Here is a 9,650-nt window from a genome sequence, read left to right on the forward strand (position 1 = left end):
TTCTTCGAAGGATGAACAACTCAAAACCCGGCTTCTTCCTCTCCCCCAGTCAGATGCTTCTCCTTCTCCTTCTCCACCTCGCGAACCTTGTAGTCAACAGGTTCACGCTTCCTCAGTCTCTCGCGTTCCTCTGGAGTAACAGCTTTCCTCCACCGCATATAGGAATCTGACACCCATAGAGCACTGACAGAAGAATTCAAGAACCAAATGTTCCTCTGAGCCCATTTGATGGCCCATTCTCTTCGACTCTCCGTAGTAAGCGTCACGGCAGTCTGCGGGACAGTGTCAAGCTTCGGGATCATCTGCTTCAATCCAACCTGCCTCATCAACCTCTCCAGGAAGATGCATATCATAAACTCCAAGCCGGGAATGCGAACATCTCGGGTAGGATCCAGGGAAGATACTCCAGTAACAGATTTGAGGTGCCACCATGGTACGATCCATCTAATTAAGGGGCCATCTTCACTTTTCAACTTGTTTTCCCAGTAGTTGCACACTCGAGTGAAGTCCACCATGTAAAGCCTGGTCCTCATTGCAATCGAACGAGCATGGTAAGAAAGAACATTAACTGGGGTCTCGATCAATCGAAGACGCGTCATAAGCCAGACCTACCAAAAGCGGATATTAGAAACGAAAAAACGGAAAAAAAAAAAAGAAAAAAAAACGGAAAAAAAAAACGAAAAAAAAAAAAGAAGAAGAAAGAAAAAGTTTCCTTTACCTGCAAAATAATGGGACTTCCCAGATAAGGTAGGTCGGGATTGGCTTTCCTGTTATCTAAGCTCAATAGGATCTCTCCTAAACACAGACAAGTTGGGCTCCTGCGCAGCTCCATTTGCTCAATCAGGCTCAAAAGACGAGAGTCGCCCCTCATGTCCTCATCAACGTGCCCTTGAAGGACATATACATGCAACAGGCAAAACCTGAATGCCCTTCGCCTTGCAAAATAAGAAACAGTAGGATCAGCCTTATTGATGAAGCGATCAATGAAATCCAACATTCGCACTCCTTTAGAAGTCACAAGACGGTCAACATCAACTCTGGCCAATCCAAGCAAGTCTCTAAACTTATTCTTATACCCTTGAGAAGTGGAGGGAATAGCAGAGGCAAATGTTCTGGATCCCAACCACCAATCGCAGCAATCTCCTCAGGAAATGGGCAAATGTCGCCCCCAGGAAAGGCAAATACGTGATGATTTGGGTCCCAATAGTCAAGACAAGCATCGAGAAACGGTTTGACTACCTTGATCAACTTCAAGCTCAAAAGTGCTCCAAAATTATAAGCACCCATGTCATACTTCTCCACACTAGAGAACTCATTTGTCCATTCTTTTAGACGAATTTCAAGAGTATTCATGATGTAGGCTTATTTTGGGAGTTTTGTGTAATAAGACGAAGAACGACGGAAGAATTATGTGAACAAAACCTCCTTCGACGTCTCTATTTATACTAAAAGTTGTTTTCTAAAATCCGTCAGAACGGACGCACTGGGGAACAGGCGCAGCAGGTGTTGCGCCTCTTCGAAGGGATGCAGCTCTTGCTGCGCCTCTTCCTCAGCTGTTTTTCTGTGATTTTCCGCGTTGGATCTTTCCTAAATTCCTCAACGAATAATTTCCTATTCATACGGGTTATTATTTTGGTAAATCGTCAAGTTACCATATTTCGTGTTTCCTAATTTCACGGGCACGCATCTGGAGACGATATCAACATTTTCGTCATTTTAGCCCACTTGAACATTCCTTTTAATTTTCTTTTTAGGGAATCATTTCACTAATTTAATTTCATTTATTCTTTTTTACATTTTGGTATTTAATTTCATTATATCATTTTTTCGAACTTTACCTCTTTTTTTTTCCTTTTGGGGAAATCATTTCACTCTCAACTTCAAACTTACATGTTTTTATTTTTCTTTTTTTAGGGGGTAACCCTCCCTACCGTCCAGTCATTTCCGACCAATTTTTTGAATTTCTGGTCATACTTTTTTGCATTTTTGAGTCATTATTTTGCGCTAATTTAGGCCACATGTACAAATATATGTTCTGTGTGATTTCTGTGTAAATTTCGGCAGCATGACGGCGTAAACCGTCATCTACCAAACCTGTTCAAAGCTAACCTACAGGTACAAACAAAGCAACCCAGCAGCAAAGGCACTCAGGCCGTCATGTATACGATCAAAAAGGGATATTTACACCAAACTGGGGGCTCGAGCCCCCCCCAAAACAAAATCCAAGTGTCCGAAAATGTACAAATGTACAAAAATACAGCCAAAAATAAGAAACAACAAGAGAGCTCGTCGCCGTCTAGCTCAGCAACTCTCGCCTCGAGAGCAGCAACCTCGGCGTCACGAACCTCGAGCTCCCTCAGCAGGCGAGCGGTCTCCTCTCGGGACTGAGCAAGCTCTCGCTCCAGCTCTTGCTCCCTCTGCAAACGACAAAACTGACTCATGTCAATCATTTCAAGCATAAAGGAAAATTAGAAAACTCAAAAATAAAGTAAACGGAAGGTTCATACCGACGTCCTCGCCACCAAAGTGCCTCGACAAAGAGAGTCGGCGGTGGTTGGCTACCCTCCACAAAGCCACGAACCGGAATGGCGCGACCTGCATTTCAAAAGGAAAATGTTTAACAATTGAGCAAACTCGAGCAAATGTGTTCTTACACGAAAACTATATAGACTAGAAGACTTACCCTCCGGATCAGATGCTGTCAATCGTCCAGGCCAGGATCTCTCACCGCCACGTCAAAGTCACGTAGCTCGGAGATTGTCGTCATCCCCGTCGTGTCGGTGTACTTAAGGGTCTCGGGGTACTCTGGGGGCTCGATGCCCGCCGCCTCGACCTTCTGCAAAGTCAGATGATTTCCGTTAACTGATGATCTTTCATCGTATGCTCAAACAATCAAGAATGAAAGAGGGCAAATCACTTACCATAACCGGCCAGTACACCAACCTCCCATAGAGGAACGCCGAGTAGTCCTCACCAGGAGGGAGGAGGGCGTCGCCACCGACGCCAGCCAGGTCAGCCTCCCTCTCAACCTCAGAAAGCTCCCTAAACATCATCCGAGGAGGATCGATGGGAACCGTCAAGACATCCTGAGAGCACTGACGAGCCAAGCGCTCACCCAAGTACCACACAGGACCCACCGATGTCCTCAGCAGCAGCCGGGTCGAGCTCCTAGGTCGAAGGACCTCAGCCACGAAAGGAGGAGCGCCAGCGTACTCCTCCCAAGGCCTAGACACCCACTAGAAAAGCAAACGAAGGGTCATTCTTATGATCAGTTCTAAAAGTAGAAGAAAGAAAACACAGTCAAAGGTAAGGTGAAATACTCACGCCGTCCAGCAGAAGAGCGTTCACCTCCCGCCGACAGACGTCGTGGAAGGAACGCCGACTCCTCGTGCGACACATCACCCAATCCCTTACGACGGGATAGGCCTTCTCCACCGGCTTCGTCCTCTTAGGCGCGAGGTCCGGAATGTAGGAGTACACCCACGCCTGTAAATCAAGATAATCAGCAACGATCTTTCGTGACTTGATAAGAAAAGGAATGATATTTCATGAGAAGAAGTGAAGGTTCATACCTCCAACAGCAGTCTAGGGCCGACAGCAGCATGAGAAGTTCCCTTCTCCATCAACTCCGGACAAACCATGGCCCTCATGAAGCGGAAGAGGACCGCAAAACCAGCAGTGACCTAGTCCCAACGGCCTAGGGAACTCAGGTCAGAAATAAAGGGAAGAAGCTTCGTCGAAAGCCTCTCTCCCTTGTCTCCGAGGTAAATCGAAGACAAGAACCACCAAAGCCACAAGCGGACTCTCTGCTCTGCAGTGCAGGAGGAGGAGCCGTCTCCCTCCCCTCGATCACCACCAACGTAGGGGTCTTCCCCGCGAAGTAGTCCCGCACGTAAGAACTAGGCACCAAGCCAGGTACCACAGCCGCCTTCGGCGCCAAGTTCCAGCCAATCAACCTTCTGGCCTCCGCCAAGTCAACCCTTATGGCCGTCTCTGGCCACTCCACCACCTCAGTCCCACACGGCAGACCAGAAATCATGTCGTAGTCCTCCAAAGTGACCCCCACCTCACCAAAAGGCATGTGAAACGTGGAGGTCGTGTCCCAAAACCGGTCCAAGAACGCTCGAACGAGACTGAGGTTAGCCCGAAGCTTCCTTCTCGCAATATCCCTCCAGGCCTGCACCAAGGCACCGAACGCTCCCCGCTCGATCATGGCTTGCTCCTCAGCTGATAGTCTCTCGTAGCACCCCATCGCCGTCGTGTAGCCCGAGAACGACCTGATGTTCGCGGCCTCCTATGTTGATTTAAAATAAAAGCTATCTTTAGCTCAAATGAAGAAGAAAAGAAATGAGAAACAGAAATGAAAGAAGATGAATGAAGAGTGATGAATCCTATTTACCAAGTTCTTCACCGTCATGTAAGACAGGTGACCCTCCGCAGCCCAGAGCAGATGCCTACTGTCCCAGGTCTCAGCCCACGCAAGTGCTCCCCTCAGCTGACGACCACCTCACCCAACCTTGGCCCATCTCGGGGCCTCCTCCTCCTCATCAGCCTCCTCCTCTAGGACCTCGTCCTCCAACGCCTCCTCAAGCACCTGAGAAGGGTCAACAGCAGTGTCCACGTTCATGGGAGTCCTCTCAGACGTAGAAGCCTCGTCACCTACAAAATTAAGGTAAATTTAGGCCGCGTCAAGTGACGACAAGCCTTGATTAGGGGATTTTCGAGTTTTCGGAGCTCCGAAATCACTCTTTTCTCGCCATCCTTGGCAAGTTTCCCATAAACCTGTCCGCTCATGTGGTAATTTGGGTCAAGTCAAGCCTAAGTTGAAGCCTAGTCATGGGTTCGAGTCGGAATTTCGGCAGCATTTCGTTATAACGGCGATTATGCCCTAAGAAAAGTGTCTTGAAAAAGCCGTCACAAACCAAAATTCCGAGATGGTAGGAAGTTTACCCATCATACAAGGATTCCAAATATCAAGTTTTGTCACAAATGGGCAATCCTAAGGCTATTTTCGAAGCAATTTACGGTTTAGGTGTGAAACCGTCTCAATTTCACTCAAATGCTCAAAACTCAACGAAAATTCAAAACAAACACATGGTTATGATCCTTATATTACCAATTAGCCATTTACAAAGCCAATTTCGCAAGGCAAAATCATTTGGGGGAAAAGCCCCAAATTTTCGACTAATTAGGGTCGAACACCCTAATTTTGTCGATCCCATTTGAGCAAATACGGAAGATAAATGCAAGATTGATACACATACCTCGATTAGTCATGGCAAATGCAAGCTTTTGGATCAAATTTTGACGGAAATGGTTGGAATTTGAGAGAGTAATTGAGATTTTATGTTTCGAAATAATGAAATGAAACCCCTGTTTCATCGGGTTTTTACGCAGGAAAGACACGCCCAGGAATAGACGCAGCAAGTGCTGCGCCTATTCCAAGGGACGCAGCTCTTGTTGCGCTTCTTCCTCAGCTTCCCTTCATACGAGTTTTCAAAAATTCGTTATGAGTTCGTTATTTTTGTGTGCCCATTTTTGGTGCGCCTCTTCCTTGATGCTACATCACATATTCGGTCCGTTTGACGTATGTTCTTCGCCAGGATCCACATCTTCCAAGCTAACAACAAATTATCACCTTATTGTTTTTACCCAAGACTTAGCTTGTCACAACGAGCATTCCTTCTTTGACAGGTGTTTCGACACGCCTTTATTCTGTTCCCCCAGCGAGAGTGCACGGATAGACATTCCCTCTCGAGACATGGAGATCAGTTCCCGATTATGTTCCCCCAACGAGAGTACACGGATAGACTTTCCCTCTCAAGACATGGAGATCAGTTCCCGATTATGTTCCCCCAGCGAGAGTTCACGACCAACATTCACTTCCTCTCGAGACATAGAGATCAACATCGACCCCAAATTCTTCCGAAGTTTGTTTGAAGCTGAACACAAGTAGATTTCTCCCAGTAATTCCACACTGTGTCCTGCTGTCTTCTCCCAATATCGCGTTTTGTTTTCCCTGGAGTTCCAAGGAATTTTAGGTATGGTCTCTTCTTATGGCTGGCGAGCTTCCTTACGTAGTCTAATGGACTTTAAACGACCCTCCCCGATAGTCGACAGACTCTAAAATGTTCCCGACGACAGGTCTTTGGTTCAGACCCCTTGAGCCGCCTCGCGTCGCCATAGTCGTCGGGTTGTAATCTTCGATTGACCTGATGGCTATACATTGACTTTCGCCTTCTCCAAGTCTCAGTCAAAGTGGTGGCTCTGTAGATACCTCATTTCTGCACCTCCCGCAAACCACCCGGTGTTGATTGGGCCGCATGTTTGGTACGCGGAATGATTTGTGACAGTTCGTAAGTTTATCATCAAGTGATCGCTCAAACATTTATGTCTACCTCTTAATTGTCATCTACGTGCTGATACGGTCGTTTTGGCAGTAGTTAAAGTACATTTGGAGTCCGGGCCTAAAACCGTCTTCATTTTCTGACAACCATTAAAATGCCGAGTCGTAATGTTCTGGAATGTTCCGGATATTTCTATTCCATATTTTATAAATATTTTATAAATCTTTTAATCTTTGGTAAACAATTTCCCGTAATATTCACACAAAATATTAAGGCAAACCAAATTATTCCGTTATTCCATAAACTAAACACGGAAATCTTCCTTCCGCGGGAGGAAACCACTTGGGAATAGACGCAGCAAGTGTTGCGCCTCTTCCAAGAGACGCAGTGCATGCTGCGCCTCTTCCCAAGTCCTTTTCTGCGTATTTTTCGTATCTTTTCATATATTTTCGAGATTCACTTCCAAAGTTTCTCCGAAAAACCCTACTTCCTCCGTGTGATTAGTATAAATAGAGACCTTCGGTCTCACATATTTCTCACGCGAGTGTCCGCCCTTCTCTTCTCCCTTTGCATTCTAGACCACGTTCTTACTTTTTGGCGTCTACGTGCTTGAACATTCGACCACGTAAGCTCGGATCCTTCTGAGTACCAGCCTCGTTTTGCATGACCGACCAATTTGACCAACTCCACCATAATAAACTTAATTAATCTTAATCGTTTTCCTCTTACGAGGGCACTTTCGTTACATTCGAGTCGAGCATCACTAATCGTAAACTTAGTTCATCTCGTTTCGTCAAACATGTAAGTCTGAGGGTGTAAATCTCTCTTTTATTCATTGTTATTCATTTTTTGTAATCATGTTGTAAGATTTATGTTGAAAATACAATTAAAACCGATTTCTAAAACCCTTTGTTCACTACAAGAAAACCTGAAACAGGCGACCGAAATTTGGCGACTGAAAGAAGTAGTCGCCAAATTGGCGACTGATTTTCAAATTGGCGACTGAAATTAGTCGCCAATATGGCGACTGACTTTTTCAAAAAAGGAATCAAACGTGGCGACCGAAATTTTGGATTTGGCGACTGAATTATGGGTAGTCGCCAATTTGGCGACTGAATTTCAGTCGCCAAATTGACAATCAGTCGCCAAATTTTTTAGTAGAAACCAGGCTGTCATTTTTAAAAAGGGAATCTACGTGGCGACCGAGTTTTTACATTTGGCGACTGAAATTATGGTAGTCGCCAAATTTGGCAACTGATTTTCAGTCGCCAAATTCAAATAGTCAGTCGCCAATTTTTTTATTACTTTCAGCCCCCTCTCTCCTACTTTACTCTTTGCGAAACAAAAAAAAAAAGGGGACGAGCGAGCGATTTGGCGAACGACGACACCAACCAACAACACCACACAACCACCCTTCCACCGCCATTTCCACCACCACATCCACCGCCACTAATTAGGTAAGTTGTTTTTGTTTAATTTCAGTTTATTTAGTTTAATTTGTTAGATTAATTTATAGTTAGTTTGATTAATTTGTTGTTAGTTGGTTAGATTTATTTGTAGTTAGTATGTTTGATTAATTTGTAGTTAGATTTAGTTTAATTTGTAGTTAGATTTAGTTTAATTTGTGTTTGAATTAAAAGGGAATGATTAAGGGGGTTTTTGTCTAGGTTTAGGGTTATGGGTGGGGGTGGTTCGGTGGGTGGCGGTCGGCCGGCGGTCGGCCGTGGTGGGCGTGGTTGGGGTGGGTCGTGGGGTGGTGTTTGGTGTTGGTAGCTAAGTGAAACCGTCTCATTATCATTAGTATTAAGCTAAGTGGAACCGTCTTAATTAATATTATTATTATTATTATTATTACTAAGTTAAGTGAAACCGTCTTATTATTATTAATATTAAGCTAAGTGAAACCGTCTTTTGCATTAATGGAATTAGTTAAGTGGAACCGTCTTTTGGATTAAGAGAAATTATCTATTAGCTAAGTAGAACCTTCTTTAGGACTTGATTTTGATAAATTTAGTTTGATAATTCATGTTATTGATGAATTGAGGTAGAATAACCTTGTTATTTTTGTTTTTCTTTTCTCTTTTCAGGGTTGTCACCGCATGTTGCTAGGCACCACCGTCTGTGGTAGTGTTGCTTCTTGTTTTCTTTTCATTTTTGCTTTTACTTGATTAGGTAACCTCCTCTTACCAGTTACCTTTTAACTTTACTAATTTTAGTTCAAATTATGTTACGGACTTTAGGATAGAAGTCTTTATTATGTGGTTGAATTGGGCTTTAATTAATTTTGTACTTGATTGTGTTGTTGTTTGATTTGATGTTGACTTAGTACCCGTTCAAGAATTACTTATTAGGAGTAATTCTTGAATAGTCCCCATTTTGGGACTGTCTTTGTACGTTTCAAGTCATTTAGGTAGTAAACATGTACTTGTGATTTATTAATGAGGAATGAGTTTGGTGGCGATCCCTTTAATGTTCTCCGAATACATGTATATGTGTATTTGGAGAACTGAAGGGAATTGCTTTGCCAATTTTTTCCTCATTAATAAATTACAAGTGTGTTTGCTAGTGACTTGAAACGTACATTGACGGGTTTAGGTTGGAGTGATAAGGACCCCATTCGAAGATGGATTACTTATTGACAATATTTATATATTGTTTTCATATGTTTATTGTATAATGTGGAGTATAATGTTTAAATTACTTTGGGGTCTTCTTTAGATTAAAATGAAGAGATTGGAACGTTCATGGATGTATGAAGGAAGATTAGACCATTCCAATAAGAAAAGACGTCCTACCGCTAGATTTATAAAGGGTGTTAGCGAGTTTATTGAATTTGCTAAACAACAAGATGAATATGACTTGGTAGACAAAAAACTTAGGTGCCCTTGTGCCAAATGCAAAAACCTGAAATACCAGCTTGACATTGTAGTAGAAGAACATCTCATTATAAACGGGTTTAAGCCAAATTATTACAATTGGATTTCACATGGAGAAGCATATTCTCCAATTCATGAACAAACTCACACCCAACAAATACAAAATGATGAGAACCCATATAGAGAGATGGTTGTTGATGCTATGGATTCCACTATTTTTAATAGTGATGACCATATAACTACTTCAGAAGAACAACCGCCACACCCACAAGCAAAAGCCTTTCTTGACATGTTAAAAGCCTCGAAAAAAACCCTTGTATGAAGGAAGGAGAATGACATTGTTACAAGCCGCTTCTAGGCTAATTACCTTGAAATGTGAGTTCAATATGTCATTTGTTGCTGTTGATGGCATTGCCTCGTTCCTTGA

This window comes from Silene latifolia, chromosome 2, assembly GCF_048544455.1.
Source record: "Silene latifolia isolate original U9 population chromosome 2, ASM4854445v1, whole genome shotgun sequence".
NCBI classification, from domain to species: domain Eukaryota; kingdom Viridiplantae; phylum Streptophyta; class Magnoliopsida; order Caryophyllales; family Caryophyllaceae; genus Silene; species Silene latifolia.